We start from the raw sequence: 23,467 nt of genomic DNA on the forward strand, positions 1-23,467 counted from the left end.
AGCCTGCCTTATAAAAACGAGAAAAACAGTATGAGACTCTCTTAGTAAGACCTCCAGCCAGGCAAAAACTGTTCATTAAGGGACAGAAAACACTTCAGCATCAAGTTCAAATGGCAGTTACCCTGAGCTGTGGGGAAGGTAGCAGGTGCTAAGGATTCAGGAGGGAGATGAGATTCTGAAGAAAGCCAGGGGCAGTACGCATGCTCTTGTGAAAGGGCAAAGTACTGGGCTCACCTTTTCCAGGGCAAAAGGGACTCAAAAATTTTAAATCATATTTTCCTTTGCATAATGTTACATTTATGGACTGGGGGTGAGGTAGCATCAGCTGTCCTGATTAGCTAGTCCCCCATATCATAATTCACTGTAAGTACCAGTTTATAGATGCGCTATTACATCTGTAGAACTTATTTTAGTGGCAGAATTTAATAGTCTTACAAGCGCTGAATTTCACATTTTGCTCTTTATGCAATGGTTAAAATTCTGAAGGGGGAGAACAGTTTTAAAAAATATTTTTAGTGTCATCATTATTAATAGCTAATTTATTTGTGTCATTTTTATTATCACTATTATTAATGGCTAATATTTATTGTGTGTTTACCATGTGCCAGGTGAAGTGCTGAGTGTTTGGCACGCATCATTTCACATAACTTGCACCACAACCTTATGGGGTGGGTAATACCATTACCCCCATTTTGCAGATTGAAGCACTGAGGTCCTGCCCAGGATCATACAACTGACAGTGGAGGGGCTGAGATCCGAACTGAGGTTGGTTTGACTCCAAAGCTGTCCTAACCACTGTGCTAGGTTGCCTTTTGTAAAGGAGAATCCATCTGTTAAATGATATTTGTACGTGTGTAATGTTTGTAGATCCCAAAGGTCTTAGAAAGCATCCTTCACACATTTGGAGGATCCATGTTATCCTTGAGGACCTAACTAGAAGTGGTTTGGGTCACCTCATCATGTGTATTCATTAGATTTTGCACAAAAACTTTAATCCCCTTTTAAACCTCAAGTTGTGATGGTCTCTGTGTACCTGCAAATCTATCTGATGATGGTTTGATATGTGAGACATATAAGAAATGAAGGCATGTAAGCAAACTGAACACTTGTTCTCCAAAACTCTGAGAAAATACATACGCATATACATAGGAAGCCACTGTTTTATATGGCCCAGTTGATACCTTAAAAGAGTAGTTAACACCAATGCATAGCTCTTTAAAAATGATGGCCATTCATCATCTCATTGAGATGATTCTTCTAAAAATCTGGCCTAGGGCAAAGACTAGTGGGAAAAGTTTAAGTGGAAGTGTGGTTTTAAAAAAAAAAAAAAAAAAAAAAAAGAAGGCCATTAAATTTCTTTGAAATGCTAATGATCTCTATTATTTAGAAAATAACTCTCTGCTTGGAATTCACAGATATCCCACATCCAATCACCCTCTAACTTTGGCATTCTGATTCAACAGGCCAGTGAGGAGCCTGGGATGCGTTTTTTGAAATGATTCCTCGGTAATTCTAAGGGTCACCTGGTTTAAAATCCTTAAGGCAGAGGCCTTTTCTATGTACCAGCCACTCCATGGTTGAAAAACCTGAGTTTTGCAGCATTTCAACTGCATTTTCACATCTGCCAGCGTACATTGTCCAGAAGCACTTGGGCATTTTCCATGAGGAGCAAGAATCAGTGAGACCCATTTTAACAGGACAGCAGCTTTTATTAACCAGACCTCCCCAGAATTCTTTTTTTTGGGGGGGCACCTATATTGAGATTTCTCCCAGCTCCCTCTATTTAGGTGCAGACCCTTTCATAGGAACAGATTACTTATTTACTTAATATACTGTAGGTCTCATTCTAATATTAGACACTCATAATACGAGTTTTCTGAGTTATGATGAGATGTTCTACAGTCCCTGGGTGCACAAGAGACATCACTGGACATCCAATGGTATAAAAATTGCCATAAACGGGGAACATATTTGTTATATTATAGATTTCCATCCTTTCTTGTTCCACAAAGAATCTGAGGCAGCTATTTTGCAATATATTTTTAAATGCATCTTCAGTTGACTACTATATATTCTAGATGCTTCTGTCTGATGGATTTGGAAGCCACTGAGGCAGGTGTGTGCTTGAATCACTAGTCCCGTGGCCAAGACATAATAAACAGCCTCCTCTAAATTCCTGACTCGTGCCATGCTCCACTAGACACAGCAGCCACTAAGCAGTTAGCACATGTAATACATAGAACATGGTATGTTCTTGGTGTTTTATTCTTTTCTTCCCCTTGTTCTTGGTTTTTTAATTCAGGTGCATTTCATTCAGTTGGTCAGGAGGGAGAAACAGTAAGACTTACAGCATTTGGGCCAAAATGCTGCTTTGTGTGTTTCTGCCTGAATCACCCAACTGTTTTCGTTCATGAACTTGGCCGGCAGAAGGCAGCGTACACAGTGGACATGAGAAAGACCTGGGTTCAAATCTCAGCTCTGCCACTTTCTGGATGTGTGACCTTGGGCAATTATTTAACTTCTACATTCTTCCTCATCTGCAAAATGAGGATAATGATACTTACCTTGAAGAATTGTGAGGATGGAGTGAGAGATTATACATAAAACGCCAGGCTCATAGTAGGAGTTCAGGAAGAAAGACAATTGCTACTGTCAGTCGTTTATGCTCTGGATGCTTCCTTACAGCAGCAGGCTTTGTGCTTTTCTCCACCTGCCCAATTTCAGCAGGGGCTTCTAAGGGAAAGGACTGTATGTTTTTCAGTAGATGGGCGGGGTCCTTGGTGGGGACTTCACTGCTTTGTTTGTATTCCTCCATTACACACAGGGAACTGCAAATCCCATATTAACTGGTTTAAAAGAGGCTTTCTCCACCTCAAATTTCAAACTAGGGCCCAGACTGGAAATGTTCCTTCATCAGAATGAAAACTGAGATACAGACAAGTACAAATGTTGAATCGGGCAGAGAGAAAAGACATAAACATCATGAAATATGTTTTCAGTTTAGCTCTTTTTCAAAACTGATTTTTGTGACTTTTTTTGTTCTTTCCTGTTTCTTACTCTACTTTTGGCTTTTAGACGTGTGTGTGTGTGCTGCTCATCCTGACTCCAGGGCTCCTCATTGGGAATTCGGTAAGGAGGTGACTGGTAAGGAACAGTTGGCTGAGCAGCTTGGTGAAGAGCAGGGAGGCCTTGGAGGTGGTGCAGAGCCAGGCTCTGCTATGTCCCCTCCTGGCTCTGAGGCCAGGGGGTCCCCACTTCCAGAACACTGCCCCAGAGGAAAGAAATGAGCCACAGCGAGGAAGAGTCACTCTCCCTGTTTTTCATCTTTCCATTTCTCCTTCCGCTCTTGGAGAGAACCATGAGACTAGGCTGGGTGGGAGAAACATCCTTGACAATGTTTGTTTCATGCAATTTTTTTGTTCCAAGTTCAGAAAGGTTAGAAACTGTCTTTTTACCAAGAATTCTAATCAGAAATTTCCCTGTGTCCTTAGACAGTGGGAGATGAGGGAGGAGGAGGGAGGGGAGGGGGTGGGGGAGCTGTGTGTTGACCTAATGATGAACCTGCTGTTAGGAACCCTGCCGCCCGTGCAGGGGTGACCCATCCCTCCTACCCCAGGTCCCAGTGTCCCCACGCTGATCACTCAGGAAACCCCTCCATCTGGAGTCACAGGGGATTAAAACCAAACTTGAAACGTGTCTGCCTTTTCTCTCTCCCACTGCATGTACCTCTTCATAAAATCTCTTCATGAACTTGAAAGTATATTTTGAGCTTTTCCTCACCTTTTCCATGCTTTGCAAAACAGCTGAGTTTGGGGGGAAACCCTGATGAACTCCCTATCCACCTCTCCCACCCCCAGCCCAACCCCCAAATTTTCCTTCTCTTTCCTTCCACTGTCCAAGGCTCCTGACCTTCACAACCAAACAAAGTTGCCAGTTCCTCAGCTCACAACCTTCAGTAACCTTGGCCCATCCTGCAAGTCAGCCCAAATTCACCGTCTGGTCACTTTCTCTCATCTGGAGATGCTGAGGAGAAGTCCATCCCTCTGTTCCCTACTAGGCCCCTGCTTGTCCCTTTGTCCTTGGTTGACACAGAGGGTTGATCTCAGCAATCACCTAATAATTGTGTCCTATCCTTAAAAATAGCATCTATTAGGTTTTTGTTGTTGTTGTTGCTACTAATAGAAGTAATTTGACTTATCATAGAGAATTTGGAAAAAGCCACCATCCAGAAATAACCACTATTTACTTGTTGGTGTATTTCCTTCATCTATACATACATGCATACATATATGTATATACGGATAATGTATATATGCATACAGGAGCACAAATACACACACATGAATACACATCCACATTCCTTTTAGTGTTTAACAGAAAAATTAGTCTTTCGTATTTAGAGGGAAAAGGAAGACCCCAAGCAGGTGGGAAAGAAAAATAACCCCAGGCTGCAGCTCAGGTAGGCTCTTCACCTGTGCCAGCTGCGGCCATGAGCCTTTGGAGCACCTGGCTTATTGGTTTGTAATGTCACGGGCCTGATGGCTGAGGAAAATATCCAAGCTATCCCTGCCTCCCAGACCACGGAGATGAATCCTTCTTAGAGAGCAATATGGGAAACACATTCAGAGACGCACAAAAGTTCATAAATATACACAAACAGAAGTTATACACATAAAACGTATTCAAACAAGTCTTTTCTGAGCCCTCTCTGTGAATGCCCAGCTCTATCTCAGTGCATTGCTGATAACACAAGGTATCACACGTGAGCTTTTGTCTTTGTGGGTCTCAGGATTCAGCTGCTGAGACAAAAACTAACCCCTGGGAAACAAAAGCAGACTGGAAGGAGATGGTTTCTCACAAAGTGCTGATGAAAGGGACTCCAGAGATCATTCTAATAATGAAGAAAATGTGTTCCAGCAACATTCTTCCCAAGGTCAGAAACATATCTATCAGGACAGAGAGATAATTTTGGAGACACAGTGATGCAGTATATGTTAGACATATACTAACACAGGCAATTATGATTTGAAAGACCATTATATTTTGGTGAAGATAATCACACATATCTACCGGAAAACATGTTAGAGGAGAGGTCCCCAGGGGAGGTGCAAGACCAGGAGGAAGTGGCCTGTTTATCAGGATGCTCTAGGTCCTAGAGAATGTTGCTGTGGTTTGGGAGACATGTTTCTCCTCTTGAAGCTCCCAGAGATAGACTTTATATATTATATAAAAATCTGAAGCCAGGCTAAGGGATGTGCAATCACTGTGATGATCCAGTGGAATGTTATTTCAGGAGGAGGATAGAGAATGAAGGAGAGCTGAGATGGCTTCGAGACCAAGCTGTGGATGGGGATGTAGGCCAGGAGCAGACCCGGGAGACGGCATATGAGTTTAGTTTCAGTTCTGTTGAGTAGACTGCAGTGAGTCATCCAAGAGCAGTTATATCATAGACAGCTGGAAATACGGTAGTGTGTCCCAGAGTGAAAAGGGAGGGCTAGAAACAGACATCTTTCAACTCACTGTTAAGAGTGCAAATTCATGCTAAGTAATAGGGAAAACACAAAGTAAAACATATATGCTTTGGATGTTAAAGAATGATATTCGATTCTGGCAGGGGGTAGGGAGCAATATTGCTGGTTCAGAGGTGGTGGCAGGAGATTAATGTGGAGTAGTGAGCATTTCCATGAAAGAGGCATGAGTCAGGCTGGCAGTGAGGGGTGGGTAGGATGTGATTAGGTAAAGTCGGTGGGCATTATAGGAAATGGAAGCAGCAGGAACAGATCACAACATGAGTGGGGGCACTCGACTGCCATTGTTTACTTTGTACCAGATGCTGTAGCAGACAGTAAAGATAGAAGCAACATCAAGATCAAGACATGATCGTCAAAAAACTCACAGTGTAACATGGGAGAAAGACATACAGGCAACCAATTGTTTGGGAGGTGCAATTAGATTGCAACATATAAATTGCCAATATTCAATCAACCACTTTGGATCCACGAAAATGGCAGTTTCATATGATTCCATCTAATATAAGTGCATTATAGTGTATATAAAAGGTAAGGGTCTCTAAAGGATCATGCATAGGAAGGAAAACTATATAAATGACTTTGGAGGTGGGCCTGTACTTTATTCTAAATAAATGTGCTACTGAAGTCTTTTAACAGATAAGTGAGATATTGAAAGAGATGTTTCAGGAAGATGAATTTGGTGTCAGTAGAAAAGATAAAATGCAGGGGCAAAATCCCAGAAAGCAGCGGGGGACATTTAGGAGGCTACTTAAAGAATTTAAGCAAAGGGTGACCAAGGCCTGACCAGGGTGATGTGACAGACATTTTGAGGGAATCATCCTCAGGACTTGGCAACAGACCGGCTGGCTATCAGGGGATATGCCCCCAAATGGATCCACAGATACAAACCTGGGTATCTGGAAAATCCTGCTTCTACCCCAGACAGGGAAGTCAAACCAAGCTGCTGGTTTGAAAGAAAAAGAAAATTTTCTGATGCTGAGACTGAGGGAAGCTGACATCAAACTGGAAAGACCTACAGTGACAGTGTTCATTATGTCACCATTTGGTCTTATATTTGCTTGTTGGTTTCCTGGTTCTCCAGTAGAACTGAGTGTTCGCAAGGTTGGGGACTGGCCTGTTTGGTGTCACTGCTGCATCTCCAGCCTGCAACAGTGCCTGACACATCGTAGGTGCACAAAAAATGTGCTGCGTGAACAAACAATGAATATGGAACTGCCATTAGGAGTAACGACACTTCAGAGATATCATGTTGGAATTTTTGTCATGGACATCAGTATGGAAGCAACAAAAACTACTGTTGAAGGTGGGGAAGGATCTGGAGAAAGAAGAATCAGGAGAAGTTCCAGTGCAGGAAGCAAGAAGTAACAAAGAGGTATGAGATGGCAGAGGGAAAGGAGATGCTTGACAATAAGAGGGAAAGAAGAGGTGTTGAATGGATGTATGTACTGGATGGAGGTGGGTACAAAGCATGAGATTCAGAGCCTGTGGGTAGTTTAACTTTAGACTGTCTCTGAGTCTAAGAGACAGAATGAGAGCATAAAAGGACAGTTACACATCAAGGTGAAGATAAGAGTAATTCTGTAACTATCATGCTAAACAAACAAACAAACAAACAAACAAAACCAACTCTCAGTGTTTCTTGGATAATACTCAATAAAATCTAAATTCCTTTCAATGGTGTCCAGAGTCTGCCATGATCTGACCCAACCAATCATTTCAGCCTTGTTTCCGACAGCTCACCTCACAAACTCCGCACTTCATCAGGCATATTTACTCTGCATGCCCCAAACTTATCCTATATTTTCCTTTCTCCCTTTCCCTGCTCTTGCTGTTTGATCCATTTAGGATGACTTTCCTCCCCACTCCCAATACCAATGCTGCCTGGATAAACTCTATCCACTTGGTAAAGTTTAATGCTGAACCTTCTTTAATCTTCCCAAACTAGGTAAGTTTGAGTTTCTTAGTAATATTTGTTCCCCATTTCTAGTTCTCTTTCTTACCCACAATGCCCAACACATTACCTTGTGTTTATTGGGTCTTCGTTTATTGACTTAACAAATATTAACTGAGTCCCTCCTGTGAATCAGTATTTTGTTAGATTTGGTGGTGCAGTGGGGGTATAAAACAGATACGTCTCCACCCTCATGGACTTAACATCTGGTGTTGGAGGCAACTGTGTAACAAAACAAATGCTTATATAGTAAATAATGGTGATAAGTTCCAAGAAATAACAATACAGAATGTAGTGAGAGATATGACTTGGGGAGGGGAGTTAGTCAGAGGGTCAGGAAGGGCTAAGATCTGAAAGAAGAGAAAGCAAAAGGAGTGGGAAACAAGGCTGAAATGAGTGGTTGGGTCAGATGATGGCAGACACTGGAGAGCAAAAGGAGAAAGGATTTTCCAGGCAGAGGAAACAAAGGCCCTGAGACGGCAAGAAACCTGACACATTCAAGGAAGGCCAGGAACGTTGCACGGCAGGAAACAAGAAGAAGAGTGGCTGCAGCGAGGAGAAGAGGGCTGAGGTCCAGAGACAATGCCCTCGTAGGTCACGTTGAGGACTTTGGTATTCACCCTAAGGGCAAAAGGACCCTCTCAAAGGGCTTGAAGCCATAGATGCAAAGAGCTTGCATTTTAAAAAGATCACGTTGGTCTCAGAGTGAAGAAAAGATTCGAGGAAAGTAAGAGTGAATGTCTGGAGACCAATTAGGAGGCTTCTTTCATAGGCCATGTGTGATAGGAGAGTGGCTTGGACTAGAGTGGATTATACAGACCCTCAGTAAATGCCAAAGGGGTGCAGAATCACTGTTTTGGAGTCAGTCACTAGGACTGAGAAAAGCTGAGTTTCACCTTTTACAAATCTTTCCACTCATGTAAATCATAGTCAACGTCAGCTCAGCTCTCCAAAACCTGTGGGGAATGTGTCTGTCAGGATAATCAAGTGTTCTGGATGACTAAAGGTAAACAGCAACACCACCTTTTCCTCCCCATTTAAATCTTTTTATGAATATCTTTACATCTCTGACTTCTTAAAAAGCAAAGTACACTGAACGTAATTTCCCCATCTGTTGACAATTATGCAAACCAACATGAGTAATAGTTATGGTGTAGTACAAAATACAAGGGATGTTGTAAGACATGCCAGGTCATATAGCACTCTTGGTACCTTCACTAAATAGAACCCAACTGCTGGAGTTTTCTTTCCTCCTTCAGCTTTTGCTTTCATAGCTTTTCCGCTTCCTCTCTTGCTGTCAACAGCTCAGCCTTCGTGGCTATTAGTGTGTCTATATAAAAGTAACTTTCTCCTCTTTTAATTTTCTTAGGGGCTAAGTAACTAGACGACAGAGATGGTAAGCATTACATATAAAATTAGGATGGGAGAGGCTTTCCTGTGAGCATAGATGTTTAGTTTTGCTATGTAATGATTTCCTTCCTGGGTCTTGGATCTGTTTGTCACACAACTGAGTTCCAAATCCAGTGGACTTATCTTTTTTTCTAATACATTTCATCGCTTTAACTGTATTACCTTTCACATAATATATAGAGTAAAATGCAACAGATACCTTGAAAAAAGTCAACTAGTTCTTATTCTTTTATTAAAACAGGGGTAGGGACTTCCCTGGTGGCGCAGTGGTTAAGACTCCGTGCTTCCAATGCAGGAGTTCTGGGTTTGATCCCTGGTCAGGGAACTAGATCCCACATGCATGCCACAACTAAGAAGTTCACATGCCACAACTGAGGAGCCCACGAGCTGCAACTAAGGAGCCCTTCTGCTGCAATGAAGACCCAGTGCAACCAAATAAATAAATATTTTAAAAAAGAAAAAAACAGGGGTAAACTTAGGGATTGACAGAAACCTACATTATATATAAAGTTTCCATGGTGATACACTATTATGTGGAGAAACAAATGATAAACTGTCATTTTAAAGGATTAAATGTAAGAAATGTCTCATTATGTCCCATCATATAAGTCTTTAACTTACAAACGTACTGCCTTCAAAATGTCAAATTAGATGTTTTTCAAGATACAATAAAGAGAGTGAAAAGACTAGCCACAGAGTGATAGCAGATACTTACAATGTGTATAATCAACAAAGGACTAATATCTGGAATATATAAAGAAATCCTAAAAATGCATAAGAAAAAACCAGACAACTCACAACTAGGCAAAGGCTTGAACAAGGATGTAAAGGAGAAAATCCAAAGGCCCAATAAGATATGGAAAGGCTTCAACCTCATTAGTAATTAGGGGAACACAAATTAAAACCATAAGCAGATATTACTACATACCCATCAGATCCGCAACAATTTTGAAGTCCGGCATATCAAGTATACTCAAGAATGTAGTGCAACAGAAAAATCTCACAGATACTGGTAGGAGTGGAAATCTGGTATCCACGTTTTGAAAAATAGATTACACCATCTAGTTAAGTTGAAGACATATATATATCTATATCTATCTATCTATATATATATATCTCCTATTACCTAGCAATTTCCTTTTTTTTTCCACCTAGAAATTTCACTCCTACCTTTACACCCTAGAGAAACCCAAGTACATGTGTACAAGGATACATATAGAAGAATATTCATAGCAGTATTGTTCACAGCAGCCCCAAACATCCCATGGGCAGAATGGATAAATAAATTGTGGTATATTCATACAATGGTATATTATACAACAGTGAAAATGAATGAAAAACTACACACATCAGCATGGATGAATTCCATAAAAATGAGGGTTGAGTGAGAGAAGAGACACACACAGTACGATCTAGCCATATAAATTTAAAAACAGCCACATTGAAACTATATTGTTTAGGGACACATACATAGGAGGCAAAATAATAAAGAAAAGTAAGGACAGTATTATTATGAATGTCAGGAGAATGGTTACCTCTAGGGAAGAAGACAGGGTTGTGACCAGGGAGGGGCACACAGGGGGCTTCTGGAAAGCTGGCAATGTCCTGCTTTCATGAACTGCATGGTTATTACATATATGTTCACTTTATAATTATCCATTCATATGCTTAGTACTTTTTGATGCATTTTCAGCATATATATTTTACATTAATAAATTTTTTAAGAAGGTTAATGTAAACCAGATGTTTCTGATTAGGAATGCATTTCATCCATAGAAATAAGAATATAAATAACAGCTAATTAATCAGACAAGCCCATAACTCTCATTGGGTAATAGTATAAGTTAAATACTGCATATTTCAAATATATTTCAGAAAATAATATAGTTGCAATATTATCAGCTAAACAAAATATGTACAAGAGAAATAATGAATAAGGATTATTTTAAAGTATCTGATACCAGATTGGAAAAGATAAAAAATATTGAAGATATACTAGATTGCAAGACTGGGGAAACTGACACTCATACTCAGCCGGAGAGAGTATAGATTGGTCCAGCTTCTGTAGGGGGTGATCTAACAACGTCTATCAACATTTTTAAATGCATATTCTACTTCTAGGAAGCTATCCTGTTAATATACTCATGACCGACAAGTGTGAGAAACTGTATCTGTACAAGAATTACAGACCTGTCTGTAATGGTAGAAGATTAGAAACATCCCATAAACCCATCAATAGAAGACTAGTTAAATAAATTATGGTACTCTCCGTATGGAATACTGTGTAGCCATCAAAAAGAATGATGCAGCTCTACATGTCCTGCTATGAAATTACCCAGATTTGTTACAAGGAAAAAAGTATAAAACAGTACTTATCACATGCTATTACTTATTTAAACGTTTTTTAAAAAGAATAAATAAGTATGAGCTTTTATATTTTAAAATAATATCTCTAGAAAAATACCCACATTTTAAATCATGTTTATGTATTACTGCTTCAAAAGTTCTTTTAAAAAATCTTCAGTGCATATGCTTAAGGAAAAACAGGTTTAATTATATTATTATGAGGAACAATAAGAAAGTTTTGGTAAAAATTCTAAGGGGACTTTTGAATAGTTCCCACGGGCCCAGCCGCTCCGCGGCATGTGGGATCCTCCCGGACCGGGGCACGAACCCGTGTCCCGTGCACCGGCAGGCGGGCTCTCAACCACTGCGCCACCAGGGAAGCCCTAAAATACTTCTTTTGATATGGATGTATCAGTAGCATTGCTCTTTTACAGACTGTCCATGATTAGAATAATTATTCTGGGATCAAAACTGATACCAAGGAGGAGAAATAGAAGGAAGATGAACTTCAAGGTCAAGCTCAAATTTCACTTCTGGTATAAAAAGCCTTCCCTGGCTCCCAGGCTGTTTGTTGTTCAAAGTGGGTATACTTCTGTTACAAAATGTAGTATATGTGCAGCAAGTATGTATCTCACCTAACATTCGTCTTCCTAGTTTCTCTGATGCCTCGCTCAGCAACTGGCATAAAGGAAGTGCTAAGTACAACTCTCCTTCCTTAAATACAAGTAACACCTATATAACCACCCTATTTGGCATCACATATTAAGACCCCTGGTGGGGGTATGAACTCAGAAAACTCTGGGACAAGGACAGAGGTTGTTCTTATATATCCTTAATCTCCATGGTATCTGGTCACTCAATAAAATTGGAGGACACTCAATAAAATTCTGTTGAATAAAAGAATGAATTCGGTGTACCAAAATATTTGTAATAATTTTCCATTTTTGCCTCTAGCTAATTTCATTCTTCTCTGTTAACAGACTTTTCTGCTTGACCAGGTGTTAATGGTAGTGCCTACTTATTTGCCCTCTAAATAACATAACTGATCTAGTGGTTTGGTCTATGTCCCTGTTAGAAGTACTGTCTTAAATCTAATGGTAGAGAACATATCCTAAAAACCTTTCTCTTTGGGGAGTTTTCAATAAAATTTTCACAAGTACAATAAAGGTTCTTAATAGCCCGTATGTAAAGAGGCATAAAAATTGTGACTGTTCTTGTTTTGAGAGGTTGTGGGGTGAAGTGGGGTAGGGACATCAGATAAGTTAGACCCTGTATTACAAATTTCAGATTCTAAAATTTGAAGTAACTCCATTTAACAAACTATTCCCCACTCCTCATCCTCTCACATCCTTCACCATCATCATCATCATCATAATAGTTTAAAAAGAACTTTTTAAAAGAACAATTTTCCTTTGGTATTCCTGTTATATGTGATAGAAGTAATTTTAATATTTGGGAGCTATGCGAATACTTCCTGATCTTTTCTCCTCATCTGGAATGTCTACCTGCCATGAAGGTAACCTTCCCTAATCAGGAATCTGCTGACTGCAACTGCAGCTCAAAGATGATAGTGGCGGGAAACCTAACATTCTGGTTTGATTTCTGGTTTTAATTCAGGAAATTAAAAATTGGGGGACTACTTTCAAGAACTCCCAAGTAATCTTTTTAAACGAATTGCTAAACTCTTTTATGATAAAAGCTGCAATGGTGTCAGTCACAGAGACATACAAAAAAATAGAAGTAAGTTGCAAGGCATTCCAAATACCTCAAAATCGAGCATATTTAGGCTCACATCAGCACAAAAGAGAAAGGTCTAAGCAGGCCACCAGGGTGCTTTGTCTGTTTTGTTCACTGTCTTCTCCTCTGTGTTTAGAATAGCACCTGCCGGATAGTAGGAGCTCAATAAATGCTTGATAAATTGATCAATGAGATAAAAAGATAGCATACATTAAAATCATGAGGAAAAGAGGACTTCCCTGGCGATCCAGTGGTTAAGACTCTGCACTTACGATGCAGGGGGTGAGGGTTCAATCCCTGGTCGGGGAACTAAGATCCCACAGGGTGTGCAGTGTGGCCGAAAAATAAAAAAAATTTTAAAAAAATCATGAGGCAAAGAAAAGGTAATGAATTTTTAATATCCTCTAGTGCTCACTAAGTCAGACTGTCATCCATGTGTAAGTGAGTAACAGCAAAGAGTAAGTGAAACTTTTTAAACCCCACTCCTGCAGCTGAAAGGACACCAGCTAGCAGGAGACAGGAGACAGACAGAAAAATACAGAACCTGTTTTTTTTGTTTTGTTTTGTTTTTTCCCTTCAGTACAACATGAAGTTCAGAGAGGAGTACAAGCCCTTGCATATAATGCAGAGAGCAATGCTTATGGGAGCATTCAGTAAGCATCTCATAGCCAGCATCAGCAGGGGCCATGCAGATTAGAGGAACAGCTCTCCTGAACTTCTAATCAATGTATACATGTCTCTGCAATCAGCAATTTTAAACAGAACCAATTAGAGCATTAATAATAATAATAATAATAATGACAGTAGATTAACATTCTGCACTTGGAAGACTCAACTCTAAGCCCTTACATATGGGGAAGCTGGAAACTTGACTATCAGCTCTGAAACAAGGCAGTGACAACCAGAGCCAGACCCATGTGGTACATGGCGGCAGAAGAATGGAAAGACTGATTCGCAGAGGGAAGGGTCTGGTTGAAACTAGGGAGCAGACACCTGGAATGGCTCAGTCTTCACAGGTCTGCATCTTCCAGCAGTTTTCTCTCAACAGGAAGAGCTATCAGGGCAGAGGCAGGCTGCTCCCCCTGGCGGGCATTTGCTACTTGGCACCCGGGGAGAGACCCTGAGCCAAAGTCCCATCTTCACTGTGGTTCCTAGTGGAAGGCCACCATGGAGGACAGGCAAACATGTTTTTCTTGACAAGACCCTACATTCTGGCGCTAGGATCACACCATCTCACCCCAATGTCTCAAATGCTTAGACCTCCCCATCCCCATCCAGTGTCCACCACATCCCACTAGTCATGGCAGACAGGTTGCCAGTAGCCATCAGCGGTGAGGAAGTGAAGCTAAGCTTCCAGGCAGGTAAAACCCAAACAAGCATTTTCAATCTAAGGTCAAGGTAAAGAAACAGGATACTATTTATCCACTTGTCTATCAAACAGGCTTTTCTCAAGACTCCTATGTTATGGCCACAGAAAACACGTCATGTTTGACAGCACAGCACGCATGGGGGAAGGCAGCTCAGCTAAAGCAGAGCTGCCACTGCAAAGCCACCCTCACCCGCCCCATCCACGCTCATGTCAGTGCTTTGGCTCTAGACGTTCATTTCTAGCAACATTTCTGCTTGAAATTTCTAGAAGAGTTAATTTTCGCACCCACAAGGAGAGCTTGCCTCCAGATTTCAAAACTCCTGGTGTCACTCTTAGTCATCCAGGAGCACAACTTTTTAAGAACGATATTTCCCACAACCTGTTTCCCTCTTACCAGTAGCTTTAAGAAGGTAGATTCAGTCATCTTGTTCTTCACTAAAAGACCTTTTTAACTCACACAGAAGGAAAAAAGGGTAAGTGGGGTAAGTGATAGGCCAAGAAGTCTGTGCAGAATACTCCAGTAAAACCCTTGCCCTGAGAGCTGCCACTTCTCTCTCTGCCCGCGGCCTCCAAGCTGGCCCCGGCCCCCCTCCCCAGACGTGCCTTCTCCCAATTTTGGGGCCCTCCTCCCCAGTGTGTCCGGCCGGCAGTGTACTCACTTGGGTCTTGTTTGCCTTGGACTGTCGCCAGCTAATCCACTTTCACATCTTGGCTTGATCTCAGATTTGCTTTCTCCTTCCACCAAAATTTTTAGAAACAGAATTCAGATTTGTGCTAGGCTGCCTTGCCACAGTGCCTCCTGCCAGCTCTCAGAGCCTGACTGGGAATTTGCCTTGAGAGGTCTGAAGACTCTTCTGGGGCAGAATCAGACTTCCACCAAGGCAACTATGTGTGTCACAAGTACTTGCTATCAAAGACTCTGTGACAGGCATTAATACTTGGAAGGTATCTTTCCCGTTTGCCATATGCCAGTCCCGGAGATGCTGGACTGGCCTACAGAACCTCTTTGTAATTTACTTTGCTGTGGATTTGCTGGGGCTGGGGCGGGATGGTGTAGAGGCAGCTGGAGAAGAAGCCAGTAACAATTGTGTTTGCTTTTTGCTACAAAGTTCTGGAAGCTGAACTATCAGGGTTACTACAAAAGTACTATGTTTTTTCTTTCCTCTCACCGCTGTGGCCTCTCCCGTCGCGTAGCACAGGCTCCGGACGCGCAGGCCCAGCGGCCACGGCCCACGGGCCCAGCCGCTCCGCGGCATGTGGGATCCCCCTGGACCGGGGCACGAACCCACGTCCCCTGCATTGGCAGGCGGGCTCCCAACCACCGCGCCACCAGGGAAGCCCCTACAAAAGTACTATGTTTTTAATCCCATTGAACAGGCAGGAGAGTGACTTGGGTTTGAGTCTGAGGTCTGCCATGAACTGGCTTTGTGACTCTGAGCAAGTCACTTTGTTCCCTTTAAACAGGATGGAGACAGAGGGCTAGAGGATCTCTCAGGTTCCATTCTTCCCTGAGCTTCTATGCTTCCAAATTCCAAACTTACCCCAAGTCAGATCTGGCCTCTGGCCACCCCTGCAGCTATCACACAGAGATCTAATCTACTGGCAAATCACCTTTTGCAATTTCCTTATTTCTGGAACATATACTTGCACTATGCCACCACTAGAAACCAAGAGATTTGTGCAGCGCGGTGCTCTGAGGTTTCCTGTGATCTGCCTGTGTGCAGCAAACTGTCCATCGGCTGCTGTGTGTTATGAAGCTTATTTGCTTCTTCAGTTGATTGGTAACGTTAAAGGTGGGCCTCTCTAGGGAGGTTTTCAAGCTCTGGAGTGTAAGTCAAATATTAAGTAAAATAATGCTGTCATGAGAGATTTTGCCCCGTGAACCTCAGTTGTGTCTTTCACACTGTTGGGCTGTGTGTGATGCTGGAAGCCAGTCATTTATTTGAGCAACTTTTCATTTAGAGGAAAACAGGTGACCTCAACTCCTTGCGCTTTAAAGACTCGCTCTGAAAAGCCAGCACATTTGTCCTGTGTTGAATGTTGCTCAGGAGAGGATGGATTTGGGCTTCTGGGAGGTGACAGAGCAGCCACAGAGAGGAGGACGGGGGAATCCTCTGCTTTTTCTTGCTCCCTGCTGCCACCTCTCCCGCCCACCATGGATCAAAGTAACAAAGGGACCACACTAGGAAAAAAAGTTATTTTCAAACCTAGTCCTGAACTTGGATTATTCAGAAAAAAAAATCATAATTTGGGTTTAAAACTTTAAAGTGGAGATGGCATTTTTCCCACTTTGGAGTGACTACCAAATTCTTGAGAAAATCAGAATGCCTCTACCTGGGATTCATACAGCAACTCCAACCCACTGTACTGTTAGGCGTGGGGTACGACTGAGACTCAAGATTACAGTTTGTGAAGTCCAAGTTTAGGTTTCAGATATATCCACTCCAAACCCCGGGGAACGAGGAGTACAATTATATACTCTTCAAAGGTATTTATTTAAGGATTAGAAAGTGCTTTGTTCCTAGATGGGAGGCAACATAAAACTCTCCCACTAAGAAACACTTCAGGGCCCTGAGACAAAGGGCAGAGTAACAGAAGTGCTGAGGACACTCTCCTGGAGACGCACCACGTTCTCTTTCTCTAGCTTTTAACACAGTGCATTTAATAGGCTGGATCTCCAGCAGATGGGTCACCTGCTCAGGCTCCACGGCTAAACGTCACACGCTGTCACAATCTCACTCTGGAGATTCAACCTTGGGGGGCCCATCTTGATTTTTTTTTTTTAAATGATGATCAATAACTTTATTTTTTTATTATCTCATACATTTATTTTTAAGGTCAAGTACTTCCTTACGTACGTGCTGAGTTGTCCATTAAATTCTTTTGGATACATTTTTAGTAGGTTTGTATTACACTGTCTTATTTGGATATATCTAAAGGTAAATGCAAAACAAAACCAACCAACCAACCACACAAACAAAGAAAACAAAAACTCTGGTTTTCCTCCAACTAGAAAACGTACCAGGGGTCTCTCTGTGCTCCTCTCAAATACCAAATCATATGTTGTAACATATTTTATAATATATCTATTAGCTATTGTTTCGGGTTACTTATACCTTCTATATTAACCCAGATATGGGAGTTAAAAAAGCATGTCTTCTTTTATAATTTTATTTGATCTAATCTAACTAAAATAGTAGCAACAAAATAGAGGTCATTCACCCAAATATATCATGAAATTGTGTGTATATTATACACACATAAAAAATCTAGGGATATGGCTCATAATGCATTTTTCTCTTTATAACAAGTTATATCCTGCTGGTGTGTTGTATCATCTTGATGGTTTTTAAGAACTTGTTAAGTGAAAAATATTACATCGTGTGAACTGATAGGATTTTTATTAGTCCTGACACTGTTGAGTCTCTGCATTTGCAGACGCTTGGTTTTTCTCCTTAGTGGGGAAGCCCGTGATCTGTAGGCCCTTAAAACTCCAGGGAGCGCATGCTGTCTATTTTCTCTCATGCCAGTCACCAAGAGTCACCCGGACAGCGACCTACCCACCTCTTGTCTCCTCTGCTTCACACCCTCTTTCACACAGGATCTTGGCTAGTCCTTCAAAACCCCAGGAAGCTGAAACCATTGCCTTCACTGTACAGACTTGGAGACTGAGGCATGAGATGATTAAATGACCCACTCAAGGTCCTGCAGCTGGTGAACAACCAGGGACTGAATCCATGCCTGGTCCCCAAACCCATCCCCTTCCTCTGTGCAGTAGACGCCTTGGCAGCCCACGCAGATCCTCTTTCCTGCTGCGGTTCCCATGCCCCAGCTCTTGTGCATGTTGGCTGCTAACAGCTCACAGCTATCACAAAAGGCCAGGCCCCTTGCCCGAAGGTGGGGCAGACTCTGGGTGTAACTCACGCGCCAGGTCCAGGAGAGATCAGATTGAGCTAGACTCCAGCTGAAACCACATGCGCATTTGCTTTAGCTCCTTCTGCACTGGCCCCTGTTTCTTGCCCCTTTTCCTGAAAGCACACCCTTGATAAACTACATTCATAGGAATCAGGATCTCAGAGTCTGCTTCCAGGGAATGGGATCCAGTTTGCTCTCCTTCCTCCCAAGAAGCTCTATATCCATCCTTATTCTCTGGAGGGTTTTTCTATTTGGGAGCCCATTTAAATGAAGAGAGTCTATTTTTTCTCCTCCGTCATCTGTCCCCCGAACAACGCTAATCTTTACAAGGAAACTAATTTCTTACATTTAATTTGAGTTCTTCCAATTGCAGCATTAGCCCACTTTTTCTTACAAGAAAAACCTAGAAGCCTTTTATCTCCGATGCTATTAGCAGAAGACTAGGGATGCCATCCTTTCTCTTTCTGGTTATTTACCTTTCCTCCCTATAAGACAATAAGCCAAAGGATGGCAGGGCCTTGTTTCATTCATTGCTGTACTCTCAGCATGGACAGCAACACCTGCTGTGGAGTAAGTGGGCCCTCAACATAGAGCGTGTATGAAGAGAGAGGGCATAGGCCAACTCAGGGGTTGGGGCCTCACCAAAGCATGGGCTGGACCCTCTTGGACTACAGCCCTTGCACCTAGTGGCCTGCTTTGTGCTCCCAGAGTGCAGGTGTCAGGATTACCAGGTTCTGATAAACCAGGTGAAGCTCTTTAGAAGTCTATTCCCAGAAGGCTTCTGCAGCCAGGCTGCCCTGCCCCTTGTTAGAGACATCACGTTACTGCAGTGAGTGACCTTGTAGGAATCCTTTGACTTTAGAGCGTTTCTTCCCACACGGTAAAACAAAATTGACCCATTATATTGATTTGACAGTCGAGAGTTTAAAAACTTCTGAGTTCAATCCTGGAATCTCCAGGCTTCTCCAGGCATTTCCCGTCCCCCTTCAGCACATTGTCCTTATCAGCCCACCTTGTACCTCAGATCACATTGGCTTGCTTTTGAAATCCCTCCTTAAAATCACAGTCAGTCCTGGGATGTTCCAGCAGTGTTCTTTCCCTTATAATTTTTGCAGGGACTAGCACTCACAACTCAATTTCCCTGTCTCCAGCCAGTCTGGACATGTCTAAAAATTCATAGTGTATTTTGGATGAAGAGCATCCCTACTAGGAGGTGTTTGTAATGTTCAATTCAATAAGCATTTATTGAACGTCTCCAGCATGCCTAGTCTAAATGGCAAATATTATACATGCACAGGGACTGTCACTGTCCAGATGGCTGCTTCTGTACCATTAGCTGGTAATTATTCAGCAGATATCCATCGTGTTCAACTACAAGACACTTCTTCACTGCCACCGCATAACTCAGCCTTGCTTGACTAGAATTGTTTAATTCTGGATGTCTTTGAAGTGTGGTTGCAAAGCTCCATCACTTAATACATGTGTAAGCAAAAGAGTCTTTACGGTGGAATGCCCAGAGTCGTATGAGCATATTCTGGACAGAATAGGAAGGGGCTCAGACCCAGATCTCTATAGAACAAAGTAAGCACATCCATTTGCCTTGAGGGAAATGACACTTTTACATGGGACAGGGGCAAGGTAGAACCTAATTATGCAGACCCATTTGAGAGATGAACAAAAGCAACTTAGGGGAAAGCTTATTCATGCCATTTACTGAGGCACCCGTGTTGGCTTTGTCAGCGTTTAAGGCAGAATTAATAATATTAGACTGGTTCCTCATCAAGGGAGGATTTACCACAAGCAATCCTAGCTTCTCTGTTATAGAGAAAAGTAGGGGAGTTCCCTTTCCTAGAAAGAAGAGTCAGACAAGGAGGGTTCCAAGTGTCAAAACCTGGGTGGGAAATGAGGAGGGGCCGGGCATTGGTCTTCTGTTCTCAACCTTGTCTTTTTAGCCAGAATTTGGATGAAGCCACAAAACATATGTTTAGCCAATAATGCTGGGAAATGCAGCTGACATACTGGACAGAATAATTTATATTCAAAACATACTGGATTATGGATGGAACTAAACAAGAGAAAATCGAATAGATATTAAGTAGTCTGACACTCAGGTTACTAAGTCACCTGCTGAATTAAGGGCAGTCCACGAAAACAGGCAAGGAGATTTTATGAGCCAGCACTGTACACCCTACTAGACACGGTGAACCTTCTTAGGGAGGAGGGCAGGCATAGTAGCTCTAGAACAAGGAGATGAATTTGCATCGGTTAGATCACACCCAATGTACTATATACCATTCTGGACGCCCCATTTTATGCAGATCATTACACACTAGAGTAAACCAGAGGAAGGCAACCAGGATATGGAAGGGTCGGAAAACACATTAATACAAGGAATAGTTGGAGAAACTGAGGACTTCTAAACAAAGAAGATTAAGAGAAAAGACAATTGTCTTCAAATATCTAAAGCCTTAGGGGTTACCACTGGCCAAAGGTGATACAATCTGAGGATTAAAATACCTGGCAGTAATGGACCATAACCCATTGGATAATAAAATAAGCCACGAGCCAATGCTAACTACAAATAGCTACGTCTTAGATTCTAAGGGTTAGCAAATGGGAAGAGGAGTAAAGTTGCTCTATTACAGACAAGTAAACTGATGCTCCATCCCTTTAGGTCTAATATAGAAAAAAACCTACTGGCAGTTAATGAACCAAGGACCCAGAGGGCAGAACTCTACTCAAGAACTTCCAAAGATCCTCAGTCTGCTTAATAATTGTGCACTCTTATTCACAGTATCTAAATTTCTGTTTCCCCTCTAATAAGGATGGAAAGTTAACCTCTACTGAATGTCTAATAGATGCCAACTAAATATATTTTACTTAACCTTCCCAAGGACTCAGTGAGATGGGTATTTGTTTTACAGGTCAGGGAATTAAGGTGCAGTGACTCAGGCAATGTGACACAGAGGGTGAGTGCCAGAGCTGGAATTTGAATCCAGGTGTGTCCAAACTCCTTCGACCCCACTCCAGAGCACAGAGGACACACAAGGGGATTGCAGAGGGGCCTTGGGGCCCATAGCTCCTCAAGGTCGTCTGTCATGGCCCTTGAATGGTTACATTTACCATCTACCCAGCCCACAGTGCTACGACTCTCACTCCTCTGGATTAGAAGAGGAAGACTGGGGCCTTTCCTAGAAACTCACCAATAAAATGACCCTGATCCCTGTGAGGTGACTCTGCCCCATCCTCTCCCCACAGCCACCCTGTTTGCCCTTCTGTTGAATGTGGCTCAGCCTACCTGAATCAACACACTTGCTCTTTCTCTTCTTCAGAGTCTGTTCACCTGACCACTTGGAAACCAATGGAGACCAGTTTCCTGGTCTTCGGGTATAGATAGGGGGAAATTTAACTTTGTTGATAACATCTATGAATTCAAAGATACCAATAAATGGTTTCTCTGATGAAGGACAGGGCAGGTCAAGGGAACACCTGGCTGTCCTGATCTCACTGCTCAGTGTCAGAAGAGTAAGAACATTCTAACTTCAGTGCAAGGTCACAGACAGGCCCTCCTTTTATCTGACTTTCTAAGCAATTTTCCAGGTTTTGTGTCAGAACACAGAATCTTTCTTCATCTCCCAACCTGCTGCCCATGTTTCCCAAGGCCTGAGAAGGTAAGTAAGGGTTAATGTTCCCAACAGGCCGGGAACATTACCTGCAGCTTTCTGCTTGCAAGTAAGGAAACTTCTAGGCTTCTTTAGCATATTTAAAAATACAATATTTGTATGTTTGGCTGCTTTCAGACCACCTGTTTTAGCTTCCTCTTCATGCCGGAGTTCTCTACCCGCTCCGTTCATTCATTCCCCAAGTACTTCCTGAGCATCCATGTGTGTTGTGTGCTGAGGGTACAGCCATGAAACAGACAGACACAACCCCGGCCCTCATCAGGGCTTAAGAGCCCGGCTATAGAGACATACATGAAACGAAAATTACACATATAAGGATTCACACTCAACAAAGCATCCACATGTCTCTACAGTATCCAGCACAGAGCTCGGCATGTGGTGGGTGCTTTTTCATGAATATGTGACTGATGCTTTCGTGGAATGTGCAGAAGGTCTGGCCAGCTGAGTTCATCTTAGCATTGGGAGCTCAAAGCTTTGACTTTAAGGGTGAGGGAAAAACATGACAGTGAATCAGGGAGACCTGGGTTCTGGTTCTTGCTTTTCCACTCGCTACTAGGATTTTCTTAGACGAGTCACTCAGTCTTTCTGGGTGTCAGTTTCCTTACTTGTGGATACTGTTTAAGTACCAGGGTTCCTCATTAATAAAGAAATGCCTGCTGTCAGAGGCGTTCTATTCTAACCACACTCACCTTGCCAGAGGACAAGGAAAGGCTGGAGCCGAGGGCTTCCTAAGACAGCTGTCTCTGGCAGAGGTGTCTGTTTAAGGGCCGCGGGGAAGAAAAAGCAGCAGCTGGAAGGGAGGCATCCCCCAGACCATGGAATTAATAGGCTACTATGTCTGAACATGGGAAACATGCACTCCACTTACCACCCACTGATTGTTTAAAAAGAAACACTTTCATTCATAGGATACTCCAGGTTATAGTTCTAAACAACAGATCAGAGGAGAAAGGAAAGTACAGAAATAGTTTTCTTTGTACGTTTTACAAGCAGAAAAAAAACAATTTTCCATCCACTCTGATAGTCAAAAGTGGCTTAGAAACTTGAAGGCAGGACGTCAAATAGAATTAATTACCTTGCATGTCCTTGCACATTAGTCTAGAGCATGATTTAGCACCATGATCTTAGGAGGTTTGGGGGGCATAGTCTTTTTTTTTTTCCCAGTAAGAAAAAAATTAGGAAAAATCCTAATGAATGCAGATTATCTTTTAAAAATGCCCCTAACTTAGCAAACTAAAATGAAACGAGGACATAGCCTATTGCCTGAGGCTGAAGGACTAAGGCCAAAATACTAGGTCTAGAAACTAGGGCCAAATGGTCCTTGTAAACCCATACCTTTATTAATAAAATCCCTAGCATTCAGAAAATGATCATCTCAAACTCTTCCGACCCTGAGGTAAGCAAATGAGAGCAGGGTCAGAGACAGAACCTTCCCCGTCCCTGCTGCACATTCAGACCGCTGAATTCCTCCGCTAGCTTGAGCAAATGCACTGAGTCTTTGCTACATTCTCCTTTCTTTGGCTCC

General features: G+C 42.3%; 1 protein-coding gene across 6 annotated transcripts in view; it reads right to left on the reverse strand.

Annotated features, from left to right (window-relative positions):
* The window catches only part of KALRN (kalirin RhoGEF kinase), a 683,571-nt gene that overhangs the window by 215,042 nt on the left and 445,062 nt on the right, over nt 1-23,467 (reverse strand). The gene's annotated exons all lie outside the window — the stretch shown is intronic.

This window comes from Physeter macrocephalus, chromosome 1 (genome assembly GCF_002837175.3).
Source record: "Physeter macrocephalus isolate SW-GA chromosome 1, ASM283717v5, whole genome shotgun sequence".
In the NCBI taxonomy this organism is placed as follows: domain Eukaryota; kingdom Metazoa; phylum Chordata; class Mammalia; order Artiodactyla; family Physeteridae; genus Physeter; species Physeter macrocephalus.